This window comes from Haemaphysalis longicornis, unplaced genomic scaffold, assembly GCF_048455015.1.
Source record: "Haemaphysalis longicornis isolate Haplotype H1 unplaced genomic scaffold, Haemaphysalis longicornis Haplotype H1 scaffold_11, whole genome shotgun sequence".
Lineage (NCBI taxonomy): Eukaryota > Metazoa > Arthropoda > Arachnida > Ixodida > Ixodidae > Haemaphysalis > Haemaphysalis longicornis.
Genome location: NW_027526214.1, coordinates 38,639,695 through 38,656,207, shown reverse-complemented (window position 1 = coordinate 38,656,207; position 16,513 = coordinate 38,639,695).

Genomic DNA, 16,513 nt, shown 5'->3' with positions numbered 1-16,513 from the left:
CTGGAGGTCGTGGGTTCGGATCCCACCTGGCGGGCATTTTTTCTTCACTTTCTTTCTTTCTTTCCAAATTCTTAATCTGTTTCAATGATCTACCACATCCTCCCCTTTGCTTTCCGAGGTTTTCTCGACTGCCAACCCTTATTTCTGTGTTATTTTCAACGAGCCCCTCATTTCCTATTCTGATTCGCTACATGCATAGCGAGGGCCTCTGTTCTGGCAGTCTTGTTGCCAAAGGGAGCTTAAGAGGGTTCAAAGCTGGTCGACCACTCTGGACATGTCGTAGACACTCGAGTCACGACCCGGGGGTTAAAAAGAAGGTCCCCTTCACCCCGATTAGTCCGAATGGCGCTGGCTACCACCCCCAAGCACAGGAAACAAACATACCTACCATAAATACCCCAGAAAGTGAATGGGAAAATCGCCCCGCCGGTAGCGTAGTGGTTATCGCACCAGACCGGTATTCTGGAGGTCGTGGGTTCGGATCCCACCTGGCGGGCATTTTTTCTTCACTTTCTTTCTTTCTTTCCAAATTCTTAATCTGTTTCAATGATCTACCACATCCTCCCCTTTGCTTTCCGAGGTTTTCTCGACTGCCAACCCTTATTTCTGTGTTATTTTCAACGAGCCCCTCATTTCCTATTCTGATTCGCTATATATATATATATATATATATATATATATATATATATATATATATATATACTGAAAGAAACACCGACAGTCTACAGTGCCAAAGCGGGCATAGGAGAATGATTGCACAATTTTTTGACCGTTAGTGAAGTCCAATTTTTTTATTATTTAATTAGAAAGAAAGAAAGAAAAACGCGTCTAGAGTGGGGACCGAACCCACCCCTTCTGATTAGATCTCGAATGCCTTACCAATTCGGCTATCTGAGCTACTGTGTTCTCCTTCACTTTCTGGGATATTTATATTTACTACAACTGTATCTTGCGCCTGAGGGTGGTAGGCAGCGCCACTCAGACTACACGGTGAGGAGGGGACCTTCTTTTCCAACCCCGGGGCGTGACTCGAATATCTGCAGCCTGTCAGGAGCGGGTAACTGGCGGGAAGCCCTCTTAAGCTACCTTGGCGTCAAGGCTGCCAGAACCGAGGATCACGCTAACCTTTCGCAGTATAATATGATTTGGAAATGAGGGTCTCGTTATGAAATACAGAAAGGAATGCCAGCAGTCTACAGCGCCAAAGAAGGTATAGGGGAATTTTTAGACAATTTTGTGACCGTTAGTGAAGTTATATTTCTTTATTATTTTGGTACAAAAAAGAAAGAAAGAAAGAAAGAAAGCAAGAAAGAAAGAAAGAAAGAAAAACACGTGCCGAGAGGGGGGACCGAACCCACGCATTTCGATTAGATCTCGAATGCCTCACCAATTCGGCTATCTGGGCGACTGTGTTCTCCTTCACTTTCTCGGGTATTTATGTTTACTACAACTTTATCTGACGCTTGAGGGTGATAGCCAGCGACACTGAGACTATACTCGGACAAGGGGACATTCTTTTCGAACCCCGGGGCTTGACTCGAACGTCTACAGCATGTCAGGAGCGGGTAACTGGTGAGAAACCCTCTTATGCTAACTTGGCATCAAGGCTGCCAGAACCGAGGTTCTCGCTAAGCTTTCGCATTATCATATGATTTAGAAATGAGGGGTTCGTTAGGGAATACAGAAGGAAATGCCGGCAGTTTACACTGCCAAAGAAGGCATATATATATATATATATATATATATATATATATATATATATATATATATATATATATATATATATATATATATATATATATAGTAAGGAAAATGAGGGGCTCGTTTAGGAAAAACAGAAAGATAGGTCGGCAGTCTACAATGCCAAATGAGGCATAGGGGTGTGGTTAGGCTCTTTTCTTTTTTACTATGGTTAATTAAGTAAACATTTTTTTTATTTTTAAATGTACAGAAGAAAGAAAGAAAGGAAGAAAGAAAAACACGCGCCCAGAGTGGGGACCGAACCCACACCTATCGATTACATTTGATTACAAAGGCGTGGGTTCGGTCCCCACTATGGGCGCGTGTTTTTCTTTCTTCCTTTCTTTCTTCTGGACATTTAAAAATAAAAAAATGCTTACCGAATTGACCATAGTGAAAAAGAAAAGAGCCTAACCACACCCCTATGCTTCATTTGGTATTGTAGACTGCCGACCTATCTTTCTATATATATATATATATATATATATATATATATATATATATATATATATATATATATATATATATATATATAGATCTATACATACATACATATATATAAATATATATAGTTGAGAAAATGGTTCACTCACGATTAAAAACAAAAACACAGTAGTGTACTGACGTTTCGATAGGAGGACCAGTCTTCCTCTGAGTAACATACTACCCAGAAGCAGGCAAGCTTATATAGGTGTAGAATGTGTGCTCAGTGCACCCTTGTTAAGAACATTAGGGGAAACGCGCGAGGGACCAGGGAAAGAGAGGGCACAATACAAGCGAGTACAAACTTTCGTACCGTTGTGCTCCCCACAAACTCTCCACAGCAGCGAAAAAAAGAAAGGAGATGCGGTACCGCGGACGACAAACTATTTTTTAAAAATCAAAGCATTATACAACTTCATTCTATTAAAAAAGACAATGTGGGGAGCTGGTGAAAACAGACAGTTCAGGTATGATTTTCACGAATAAAAAAAACGGTGCAGGAAACGTCTCGGCACACGAAATGCAAAGTACGAGAACAATAAATACAGGAGGGAGCCGCCAGTGACATATCCATTTCGGAAATACAAATGACCAGCGGCGTGGGGAATGTCAGGGCAGTTCAAAAGTTCACAGAAGTCACAGAAGAGCGTCCGTGCCAGCAACGCGACCAATTATTAGAAAATGTAGCTTGTTCGGAAGTAGGTAGGAAGTAACTAGGTGGGTCCTGCGTGGAAGTTACTATAAGGGTCAAGAAGTTTCAGTGAATATGATCAAATCATGTAATTGCAGAATGGAGGCATGGAAACATGTGAGGATTGAATGAGAAATTTTAGACCTAACTAAACTAAGAAGCGGACGGGTGGGGGAACCACGCGCAGTGCAAATGGTGAATGTCCGCGCGAACGGCGCGTTCGCAGTAACAAATTTACGCCTTAAAAAGGGACTGCCAACCGCAGTACACGCTGCCACTTCTCCACTGATGTGGGAGGTGGGACCGTACGCGTTTTGAGAAAGCATTTAGTATTCCGCGAAAAAAAAGAGACAAACAAGGAGAAAAATGGTTGTATGTTATTCAGATGAAGACTGGTTCTCCAGTCGAAGTGTCAGTACACCCCTGTTGTTTGTTAACACGAAAGTGTTTTATGCCCAGCTACACATAGATTTTGGTGACCTGGTGTTCGTCACAAAAGCGACATCGCCAGAAAAAGTGCCATAGACGCGGCGGGGCCGGGTTCAATGCCACAACTGTATGGCCAAACGCGAGGTACGTGGCGCTCTTCCCACTCCGCTACGAACCGAGCCGTGAGCGTATGTTACGAACACTCCTTAAGTCCTTACCTATGGCTCCTTCTATGGTGCCTCGAGGCGCGCACGCATCGAGGCACACTAGCTCATTCATATGGTGCGCACGGTCTAGAAGAGGCGATGCGAAGACGCGCAAGCGCCACCAATTGGTGCCTTGAGGATGGCCCCTTCGTGAATTGAGGAACACTCCCTTGTTTTTTCTTGCTTCCGTGTCGGTGTCACATCGCCTGGCGGGGTCAGGCTGGCTAAACCTTCGCATCGGAAGGAAATTCCTTTAATATTCAGCGGCTCCTCTGAAAGATTACTCGAGATGACTAGATTACTCGAGTGTCGGATGGCTAGAAATATGCGTTCCTTGTGGTTCCATGTTCGAAGAGGGCTCCAACTTAACAGGTTTATCCTAGGAGTGCGAAAAAGCGTGAGAGTGGGCATCAAAGACAGCTAAGTTCTGTGCAATGGTTTCACCTAATCTGATAAAATATGTGCTTGTTTCTGGGTTTGTGGAGTCGCAATATTCTGGGGAAGTGCGCGAGATTATTCGAGTGTCTGATGGCTAGAAGGATGCGTTTCTTGTGTTTCTATTTTTGGAGAGGCTTCTAGGTGAGCAGGGTAAGTGTAACTATGCGTAAAGGCATGATATTGGGCTTCGAATACATTGTAGTGAAATGTGATGTTTTCACTTTTTCTAGTTAATATGTGCTTGTTTCTGTGTTTCTAGAGTCGCATGACTATACGATGGTTGCATAGTTTTGTGGGAAGGCTTGACAATACTTGAGTATCTGATGGCAATAAGAATGCGTTCCTTGCGTTTTCATTTTGGGAGAGGTCTCCAGCTGAGCAGGGCACGTGTAGCAATGCGTGAATGCGTGCGAGTCCGCCTCACACACCGCGAAGTGCAATGCGTGACTTTTACTTATTCTGGTAAAATTGTTGCTTCTTTCGGGGTTTGTGGAGTAACATTCTTATACGAGGGTTGCATTGTTCTGGTGAAGTGCGCGAGATTATTCGAGTGTCTGATGGGTAGATGATGGCTAGAATTGCAAAACGATGTTTCTACGACTGTAACAGTAGTCGAGATTTGAGGATAATTCGTAATTCTTAGAACATCATTAAATATTCACCGCCGGGGAAGTTGAGAGGGAATTTAATGAACAAGTATCTGAGTAGGAAGAACTCCACACGGCCTATCTAAACGACGTGTTCTCGATTCTCTTTTCTGATAACGGTGGTTGTTTTCTCTACTGGTTTGTTCTTTCGGCATCACTCAAAAAGCTAGTTTTCTTTTACCACAATAAATCATCTTGAGGACGCCAAATTGCTCTGGAAATGAGAACTGAACCTTTGATGTCGCTTGTTACTGACCGCCTTGTGCTAAAACGTTTTGTTACGGACGTGCAATACGGTGATTCCGGCTACAGCCATTCGGAAATGCCATTTGCTGATTCACCCCAGAACACACTCTAATGTCAGACGGTGTTTTAATTATGGAACTATATGACCCGCTGTGGTGAAAATGCGGAGCGAGTTGATTTACCTCTGATTATAACCATCACAAATAACAATAGTTTTCAACAGCACCTACAGTAAGCCGGGCAATTTTTCCCAGGTTAGCTCAGTTGTAAGAGGCCACATGCGTTTTTCAGAGGTGGAGAGTTTTGCTCGAAATTGTTTTCTTAATCAGTGTATTTGAAAACCTTGATGTGCTCTCCTTCGCAAAGATAAAAACATCTTCAAATAAGTGATTAACAGTGGTTTAATAAGGACTGCGTATTTATTTGCGTTCGTACAGAATTTCTCGTCCCATATATTTCACTTCTGCAAATGTTTTACCAGGGTTTTGATACATGCAGTCGAGAAATGCCATTGGGGTACCGCAACCTCCACCGCCTTACACGTGACCATGACCACTGATGGCGAAATGAAGCAACGATGACTCAATCTACCGCTGTGGTCGAAGGAAGGCGGAAGTTGTCCTGTTAGTGAACGTCGATAAATATATGATCTTGCTGAAGTCGAGAGGGAAGACTTTGACTGGACGGCTTAGTAGAAGGAGCACCGCAAGCATTATGGAGACGTGGTTACTTCAGTTCTCGCTTCCGATTATGAAGGAATATATCCAAACTTTGTTTCTTTATCCCTGTATTGTAATGACTCGAGGAGTTACTCATTCTCCCCAATAAAACACTTTCGAGAAGCGCAATATTACTTCCAACAAAGACTGCGACGTTGACGGGTCTTCTTACGAAACCAATTCCCATTTTTTCTTTAAATGCATTTCGAGGGTTGCGGCTCCAGAAGTATGCAATAGTGATTGTCCTACGTAACATCCCACCACATTTCACGCTACAGCCACTCGGAAAACGACGCTCCTACGTCTCCTACGTGCTCGACGGAGATGCTACTCGATGGTTGATTGAATATCTTTACATATAACTGTCGATGTGTTTGTGATAAAACTGGTAGGCGGGAGAGACCAGTGGAAGGAAGCATCCCACGAATAGTGCAGTGATAGTAAATTCAATGCTGGCTTCCTATAAAGGCTTACTTTGTCTTTAATTTTTTCAGTTGTGTAAGTGCCACAAGAACATAATAATTTCTTCATCAGGGTATATAAAGCATCTTTATGTAGCCGTGTATAAATTGCAATGACTGCCTCTTTTTTGATGGCTGTTTTCAAGGAATCTGTCGTCCCATAAATATGTATTGTGTAAATGAATTACGAGAGTTCTGGATCCAGAATTCCGCAAATGCTACTTGCACAGCCGGACTTCCGACCACGTTCGACCTGGCCGTGCCTCACAAAATGATGTCATTAAGTCTTCCGCTGTGGCGAAGCGAAGTGGTGGTTGACAGGCATCCGAACATCAATAACGTTGATTCTCCCGGAATCTCAGAGGGTATGAGTTAGATAACTGAGCTAGAAGAGTGCGGACGAAATATGCGGAGCTGGTGATTCTGATTCCTGCTTCTCATAACGAAGGAATATTTCTAACCATTCGTGCTGTTATTTGTGTATTACAAAAACGTGACAATCTCATCTTTGGTCCCTATAAGGGCTCCTAATAAAGGCAAATGTTACTGGCGATATGAGTACTGCATTTTGAGGTGTCTTGTATGGGACGTCTTGTCTCACATTTTTTTGTGAATGAATGGCCATGTTTCGGGCCCTCCTCTGCGCAAGTGTTCTTGGCCCGTCCACATATCTGACCAGGGTCCCCGTGAAAGCGGTTGGGAAAAAAACCTTCCTGCGCCTCGTGTTGCTTTTGAGAGGTGGCACTACTTGACCAGTCTCCCACATCACAACTGTAAATACCCACCAAAATCAAAAGGGAATTCAACCGGCGTAGCTCGTTTGGAAGAGGACCACACGCGCTACGCAAGAGAAGTGGGTTCGATTCCACGAGCCTATCGCGGCGGGAATTCTTTCGCCTTTGAATCGTTTTTTTCCTGTATCACTGACATGTCATTTTCCGTACTCGGCGCGATAATGTAGCTTCAATCACCCAAACAGCACTTCCAATGAGTATAGCCTCTTTGATGCGCGTTCTTCTGGAATCCCTGGTTCCTATCACGTTTGTTAGGGAAGTTCATTGCAAAATGTACGGGTGCAGGATTTCAGGACTCTAATTGGCTTACCCCGACATCGTGTGGATTCCGCCGCAACAACGAAGTTTATACTGTTCCCGAGGGTGGTCGACATTCGGTGCTGTTTTCTTGGTCACTGAACATCTCTAATAACCCCCACTAAAGTCGCGAGGGAATACGTTTTCGGTATGGCTCAGTTTAAGATCACCGCGTAAGACTCTTGGTCGAAGTACAACTCTAATAATGGCACTACTTTCAAAACCATCCCTACTAGCGTTTCTATATAAATGAACATGGGCACTGCCGATCAATCACGTATATTTGGCCTGCAACGCACCTGTAGTTTTCTTTGCGCTTAACAACGGGGAGATGTATGACAAGCGCCAGAGGTTCACGAATTTGGAACGTTTGGCTATGTAAACCGCCCCGCTTTTCGAAGCCTTTGTTGGAGTCTGCAACGACAGCCGCTACGACGGAACACTGTGTGGCTCTACTTGAGCCCAGAGAGAGAGCTACCATACAAAGTCTAGCCCCTAAAATGCTCTGCTAATAAAAACATTTGCGTACAAGCGCTGCTCTTGAGTCTGTATGTATAAATATTCCAGTTTGTTATATCACAAGGTAATATAAAAAAAAACATTGTAGCGGTTGCATTTGAACAATGTACAACCCAGAAAGGGCCTCTTTTTTACAATTCAAGGTATATCGTCGGAAAGCTGTAGAAGTGGTAAGGCAGAATAACTGTAATAAGTGGAGTAGCTTTATATTTTCCATGTGCGTGCGGTGTATTGTAAGAAGCAACTTTTCATTTAGGTTTTGCTGCTCCACTAGAAAAAATATGGTGAGGCCTAAAAGCAGTAACAACACACAACGCTGATAACATCTGTATTCAAGCGCTGTAAGAATCTTGGATATAATAAAAGGCTTAAAAGTAGTAACAACACACAAAACCAATGACATCGGCATTTAAACGCTGCAAGAATCTTGGAAATAATAAAAACTTTTTGCTAAAAGAATAAACCAAAGTATTAATTATACTTGCCCAAAATTTCTGAAAAAAGGCATGTGGCCCGTAATTTTGCCCCAGTGTTTTGGACTATTGAATATTCGCGAGTTTTGATAAAAATAACCGTGCCATGTATTACAGCAGTATTTCGGCTTACTGCTGTCGACTTTAATGAATTGGTTCAAATAGTTGTTCTGGGTTATACCACATAACAGCTGAGCATACTCGAGGGGAAGCAAAAATAACCAATAATTAGGTTTGGCTAACTTGTCAACTACTATTTTACACCCCATGTTTTAGTTATTAGGTATATTTTTTTATCTCTGTATAAATAAACACACACCTACCATTTCAGTGCCTTTTGACACTACATGTTGTCTACTCCCCACAAAGAAATTCAGCAAGGCTGTCCGTTTTAGACAGTGATTTTTCTTTGCTGTGTGTAACATTGCCAGTTCAAAGAAACTTTGAGTGTCGATATATGTTAACATTTTTGTCTGCATTTTCTGGCGGTTTATGAAAAGCCGATGAAGAAGCGGTGTCTGCATAGCTTTGTAAACGTAAATACCGAGCTAAGGGAAATTAATGTTCGTCATTTATACGTGACCAAGTGTGTGGTTAGAGATGGATTTCCAAAATATGCTCTCGCAAGAGAATATAAGTTTAATACATGATTCAGCAATCGAAATATTCTGCGATTTTTATTTGAAAAAATGCGACATTCATTTTAACGCCAGCGTTCTACAAACACAATGTAGAACAAAAAAAACAACAACGCGCTTCTGTTTACAATCAAAGATTTTATTTCCACAGAAGTACGAGGAGGCAGGCTAGGACTAAAAGCTACAAAGCTTGACAAAGGGCCCAACCCCCTTTGGTACAGTACAATGAAGAGGCAAAATCAAACAAGCAGGAATTTTTTTTTTGTTTGTGTAATACAAATACAATGAACTTGTAGACCACAATACATTTAAGAACAATACTGGAGAGGTACAGTAAAGTTCATCAGGGTACAAAAGTGCAAAGCAAAGCAGTGTGCACGGGGACAACCAGGATAGAACGATGATTGAGCTCTAAAGCCAGACACAACTACAAAACCAGTGCGATAAACCAGACTACAGAACCTCCACAGTTCTAGCCATTGGAGCAGCTGTTCCGATTGAGATGTATTGTTTCGCCTGTCTTTTAAATATGTTTCAAGTTCATTTGGAATAATTGTTGTCTCCAAATTTGTTCAGTGTGTCGGTGCATTGAATCAGGAAAGACTGTATGCCGTAGTTTCTTCGCAGTTTTGTTGTATGTTTTTTCGCACACCTAAAACAGTTATAGCTTTTGTCAAGTTTGCCATGAAGATATTCTTTGTGTAAAACTTGTAAAAGATTCATACATTGAATTTGGTCAACCGTGGGCATACTGTGCTGGACAAATAGCGAACCCGATGTCAAGTCGGCATTGTGTTCGTCAAAATTTCCAAATACACGGAGAACTCGTTTTTGGAAGATGATTAGCCGTTTGTAATCTGTTTTGTTTGTTATTTGCCACGCTAATATTCCGTAGAAAAGTTTAGAACAGACAAGATTGTTATAAAGCTGTGTTTTCAACCAAAGGAGCAATAAACCTTTCTATCTGTAGAGAAGGTCCTAATTGCTTGAAATTTCATTGCCTATATGTTCTATATGAGGATCCCAAGATTATTCTTCATGACACCCTACTCCGAGAAACTTCTGTTCTTTGATTTCGCTGATAATATTGCCACGATATTCTATATAAATTTCCTGATCTATCTTATGGTCCAAAAGTGATATATGTAGTCACTGATGTGTTTACTGTAAGTCATTTTCGTGCAACCACTTGGGCAACGTTTCTAATTTACTTCACACTGGATTTCTTTTAAACTGCTACCGGAGAAAAACACGTTCGTGTAATATGCATACATGGATATCTGGGGTGCTGAAGGTATGTTTGGAATATCATTACCTTTTATAAAAATAACAATGGTACCAGCTTTGATCCTTGCAGAACATTCTGTTCTATTTCCCAGAAATCTGATGTAACATCATTCAATTTCACAAATTGCTTCCTATTGCTTAAATAGCTCCTTAATAATGTCAGCCGCTACTCCGCGTATTCGTAATTTTAAGTTTCCTTAGCAATATTTCATGGTTGCCTTTTGTAGGTCCAAGAATATACCGAGTGAAAACGTTTTCTCTATATATTTTCTAGTATACTGCCGTTAATATTAGGTAGAGCTTACTGTGGTGACGTGTTTTTTTTAAAGCCGTACCTATACGGAGAAATGATCTTCTGTGTGTAGAAGAAGTATGTTAGTGTAGTATGCATAAATCTACAAATGTTTTTTGAAAAGAAACTCAACAAATAAATTGGCCTGTAATTGGACAGCTTATCATCCCCACCACTTTTGTAAATTCGCCTAACTCGTGCTCCTTTCAATTTTTCTAGAAAAGCTTTATTAAATATTGTCAAATTCTGTTAAGAGATAAAAATTCACTACTTTCGCGGGTGATGCGCCTAACTGAAAGTGCTGCAATACTATCGACGCCAGATGCGACGTTGTTTTTGCACCTGGCCCGCGTTTCTTGGACTTGAAAAATATAGTATGGAAGTTGTGACTTCCAGTATAGCTCTACTCTTATGCTCATAGACTGTCGAACTGTAAGGGCCTGCTTTGATGAAAACCTCTTCATTGTGATTGCCATTTCTGCTGACTCTACCCGTCTACCGTTCAAGCGAGGAACAAGCCAATTCTTCTCTTCCTGCGGCTCGTTATCACATGCACTGTCTCCTATATCTGTTTGGAATCGTTACCTAAATCCTCTAAGAGTCGTTCATAGTATCTGAGCTCGTCACTTTTCAGGTCGCAGTGCATTTTGTATCTGTATTTTTTTTATCGAAGCTGGTTGGGATAACGGGTTCGCACAAAAATGTCATACTCTGATTTGTCCTTTTTAGGGCTTTTCTATTCTTCATGACTTTATTTGTTGTGCAACTGGTTAAAACGGTAAGTCGTAGCACACCAGTAGGTACTTAAAAAATAGGCCATAAGATTTATTTGTGTCGTTTTGAGTGAGAACTTCCTAAGAGTCGAAAACTCTGACAAGGTCTCTAAACTGCTACAGTCCCCGAATTTTTATTCTATGCGTAAAATACTTCAAAACTATGCCGCTTGTAGTCTCTTTTGTATTGGCAAAATAAAACACTAATACATTGTCACTAAGATCATAGAAAGCTCCCCAACTTGCATCTCATCGATGTTGATATAAAAAGACAGGTATCTAGCGGTGTAGCACTACCAGGAGATACCCTAGTCGGTTTTTGTAGGATATTTCTGTATAAATGCTATGCCATTACGATTTTAGTTCCAGAGACCTCTCATCCGTGGAACACATGTCTATATTGGTATCACCCATATTACTACATAGATGGTTATAACTGCTACCAAACTAAAGGAGTCACACAAATAAATACTAAAGTTTTGCCCGCCACCATTTGGAGGTTTTTTGAACCCTGACGCCTTCGTCTTTCCCAAAACGAATGTTTTAGCGCTCAACATTGCAATTACTCGTAAAAACGTCGTGAACGTCCATATATGCTATGGATTTTTTAAGGTAAATTGAAACTCCACAAAACCTCCTGGCCTGAGTGAAAAAATGTTTCGATCGGTATTCGTTAAAGAATGAAATCGCATAATTTTTAGTCCGCCAAGTTTCCTAAAGATGCACCAGATAAAGTTCAGGCTTAATTCTTTCAAAGAAGATAATTCTGTCATTTAGCTTGTTTGTCATGCGCCTTAATTTATTTATTAAAGCTAGATTACAACAACCGGTAAACGCTTTGGTAATACTGTCAACGTCATAATAAGATTGACCGTTTTTTGAACGTGTTGTAACTACAGGCAATTCGTCAAATTGCCTCTAATACTGCAGTGAGAACTTTTCGGCCAGAGCCACAAACGCCACTTTCCGGATATCTTTTGCGTTTTTGCTTACTTTGCGCTATTTTATTCCATTGTTATAAGTCCGAAGTTATAGTCACAGCGTTAATGACACGTACCTATATGCATAGATAGAAACTTTTGTATAGCAGATCGAAAATTTCCTACTATGCCCTACTCACAGATTTACAAGGGGCGTTAAGCCTCTTCCAAGACCCTCCGGAGGTAGGTCGGGCAGTTGCAGGGGTCGAAGGTATAGCGCGTGTTAATCTCATTGCCACTGTGGTAGTTATGCTTTTTGCACCCCCAGCAGGAGGATATGCAGCACTTTGAGTCTGATAAACTGCAGTTCGAATCCCGGTTCTAATCCCGGTGCCGGACAGTTTCCACCGGATATCAAAAAAAATCCACGTATTGCTGGAATTGCACAAAGGGGCTTGGGGTGCGGCCTGACCCCGCGACCATTGCCGGTAATGCACTCCCTCACCAGAGCAGGATTGGCCACCCTGGTGTAGTAACGGGCACAACCTTCCATGAATACGCGAATGAACCTCGGCCCTCAGTCCCCAGTGGCTGCGAAGCAACTGACCACGCCGGCGGTCAGACCTGTGACGGAGCAGAGGGTGCTAAGAATCCCTGGATCCGGACAGGCCGCCGATGGAATCTGAACCTGCAACGTTTAACGCGCGATCCTTATCTAGCGAAGCAAGTCTCGAGGTGCTGTTCGAGGAATTAGAGGGCAATAAATGGGATGTAATAGGGTTTAGTAAGGTTAGGAGGGCAGGCGAAGCATTTACGGTGCTGAAAAATGAACACGTCTTATGTTACCGTGGTCTAGAGTACAGAAGAGAACTGGGAGTGGGATTTCTAGTCAACAAAAGCATAGCTGGCAACATAGACGAATACTATAGCATTAACGAAAGGGCAGCAGGTCTTGTAATTAGGCTCAATAAGAGGTACAAGCTCAAGGTGGTGCAGGGCTACGCGCCCACATCCAGCCACGACGACCAAGTAGTGGAACACCTCTATGAAGATGTGAAATCGGCAATGGATAAAGTAAAAACACAGTATACCGTAGTTATGGGGGACTTCAATGCTAAAGTAGGCAAGAATCAGGCTGGAGACAAGGCTGTTGGGTACTATGGTCTGGGTTGTAGAAATAGCAGGGGGGACCTACTAGTTGAGTTTGCAGAACGGAATAACCTACGCATAATGAATGCCTTCTTCTGTAAACGGGAGAGTAGGAAGTGGACCTGGAGGAGCCCGAATGGGGAGCACAAAAACGAAATAGACTTCATATTATGCGATAACCCTGGCGTCGTGCAGGATGAGGAAGTGCTCAGAAGGGTAAGGTGTAGTGACCACCGTATGGTAAGATCTCGAATGAGGCTAGATTTGAGGAGGGACCGCAACAAGCTAGTACGAAAGAAGCCGATAAATGAGCTAACAGTTAGACGCAAAGCAGAAGAATTCGGCATCGCGCTGCAGAACCGATATTCCGCCCTGAACGAGGAAGCCGAGCTTACTACACAGGAAGCCAGCGACAACCTTATACGCATTATCACGGAGTGTGCAGTAGAAGTCGGGGGCACGATGGCAAGACAGGATACTGGTAAACTTTCACATGAGACGAAAGACATATTCAGAAAAAGGCAAACCATGAGAATCTCTAGCGCAGCTGACAGAATAGAACTACCGGAGCTTTCCAAGTTAATCAATAAGCGTAAGACCGCTGACATACGAAAGTATAATATCGAGAGGATCGAATACGCTGTGAAGAACGGAAGTAGCCTGAAAGCAGTGAAGAGACGTCTTGGCGTGGGGAAAAATTAGATGTATGCACTTAAGGATAAGCAAGGCAATGTCGTCACAAATAGGGATAAAATAGTCACAGTGGCCGAGGAGTTCTATAGGGATCTCTACAGAAGCTGGGACATACAGGATAATGCCAAACGAGACAGTAGTTCAGAGGAGATAGACATCCCACCAGTTACGACCGAAGAAGTAAGGAAGGCTTTGAAAGAAATGAAAGAGGCAAAGCACCTGGTGATGATCAGATAAAAGCAGACCTCTTGAAGGATGGCGGCGAAATTGTACTTGAAAAACTGGCAAACCTTTATACGCAATGCGTAATGACCGCAAGGGTACCAGAATCCTGGAAGAACGCGAACATCATCCTAATCCATAAGTAAGGCGACATGAAGAACTCGAAATATTACAGGCCGATCAGCTTACTGTCAGTCGTCTACAAGGTATTTACCAAGCTAATCGCTAACCGAATTTCTGCAACCTTAGATTTCAGTCAACCTAAAGAACAAGCAGGGTTCCGTAAAGGTTATTCAACAAGGGACCATATTCACACGATCAATCAGGTGATAGAGAAGTGCGCTGAGTATACTGAACCTCTATATATAGCCTTCATAGATTATGAGAAAGCATTTGACTCAGTCGAAACCCTAGCAGTCATTCAGGCATTACGGAACCAGCGGGTAGATGAGCATTATGTAAGAATACTAGAGGATATCTACAATGGGTCTACAGCTACCATCATCCTCCATAGGGAGAGCAGTAAAGTACCTATAAGGAAGGGTGTCAGACAAGGAGACACAATCTCTCCAATGTTATTCACAGCATGCTTACAAGAAGTATTCCGAACGTTGGATTGGGAACAGGGGGGAGTAAGGGTTAATGGAGAATACCTCAGTAACATCAGATTTGCTGATGACGTTGCCTTGCTAAGTAACTCGGGGGATGAATTGCAAAGCATGCCTTCCGCAATGGGTGAACAGAGTAGAACCATGGGCCTGAAAATTAATATGCAGAAAACTAAAGTAATGATCAATAAAATCGGGACAGCACAGCAGTTTAAGATAGGTGGCCAGGCAGTGGAAGTGGTAAGCGAATATATCTACTTAGGCCAAGTTGTGACCCCAGATCCCAACCATGAGGCAGAGATAATTAGAAGGATCATAATGGGGTGGGGTGCATATGGCAGGCATTCTCAGATAATGAATAGCAGCCTACCATTGTCGCTGAAGAAGAAAGTGTACGACAGCTGCATCTTACCGGTACTCACCTACGGGGCAGAAACTTGGAGGCTCACTAAGAGGGTTCAACATAAATTGAGAACGACTCAGCGGGAAATGGAGCGCAAAATGATAGGTGTAACATTAAGGGACAAGAAGAGAGCGGAGTGGGTCAGGGAGGAAACTGGTGTTAAAGACATATTAGTAAAAATTAGGAAGAAGAAATGGACGTGGGCAGGGCATGTAATGCGAAGGCAAGATAACCGCTGGTCATTAAGGGTAACAGAGTGGATCCCTAGAAAAGGCAAGCGTTGCAGGGGGCGGCAGAAAGTTAGATGGGCAGATGAGATCAAGAAGTTTGTGGGGATAAATGGTCAAAGTTGGCGCAGGACCGAGGTAATTGGAGAATAATGGGAGAGGCCTTTGCCCTGCAGTGGACGTAGATAGGCGGGTGATGATGATGATGAAGAAACTGCGGTATTTATCAAGGTGCTCGTCGACTTAACAATTGCTGCAGTGTCGGAGGATTGTGTTCGAAAAAACGACACCATGTCTACGAAATGTTCACGTTTTTACCGAGCAGGGCATTATATACCTCTTTCTTGATTTGCAGCAAGTGTTTCTTGCCACGTTTTCCTTCCCACGATGCTTAGACCTTGAGGTCCTTCTCCGAGCAGTCGAGATGGTTTTGCTTAATGAGGCGTTGTGGGGTGGAGTCTGTCTAGATGTGCTCTTCTAGGCATACCTATTTGATTTCTGTGAGGTTTACCTCCGGGAGTTTTGTCGTGAGCTCTTTTTTCAAACTGTCTTGTGTCTTATTAATTTCGTTATTCCTTCTCTTCTTTCCTTTTGCAAGTTGGAGACATGACTATCTCTTCTCTCTGCGACCTGATATTAACAGGCTTAAGGCCAATGTCAGCGTGGTTAATGGTCGTCAAGGTTTCTTCAATTACCTTCACGGGAGGAAGGTTAGAACTGCACTACAAATTCAGTTTTTGTTTTCTGCCTTGTTGCAGGTTCGTCGGAATCAGAATTTGGGAATTATTTCTTATGCTATAACGAAGCTCCGGGCATAATGGCGCATGGCTCCCTGAGACCCGTGACCCACCCTCCTGCGAATTTGATATCTTGGTTTGCTTCAAGGGCAAGCGTCTTTACTCTGATGTACTCTGCTAGTAGAACGTCCAAGTCATTGCGGACTCCTTGTTCTTGGAACTTGTTTGAAATCCACATGAGGAAAAAAGAACCTGCTATCGCTGTTATACAGCTTGGCCAAGACGGAATTTTCCCTGTCTGGATAACTTGTGTGGGCTTCTTGGAGGCTGGGGAAATCGTCCTCACAGTCTTCAGGCTTTTTACTCATTCTCGACTGTTGTTCTCGGAAGCCGCATTCCAATGCGGAGTCCTCTGTTGAGT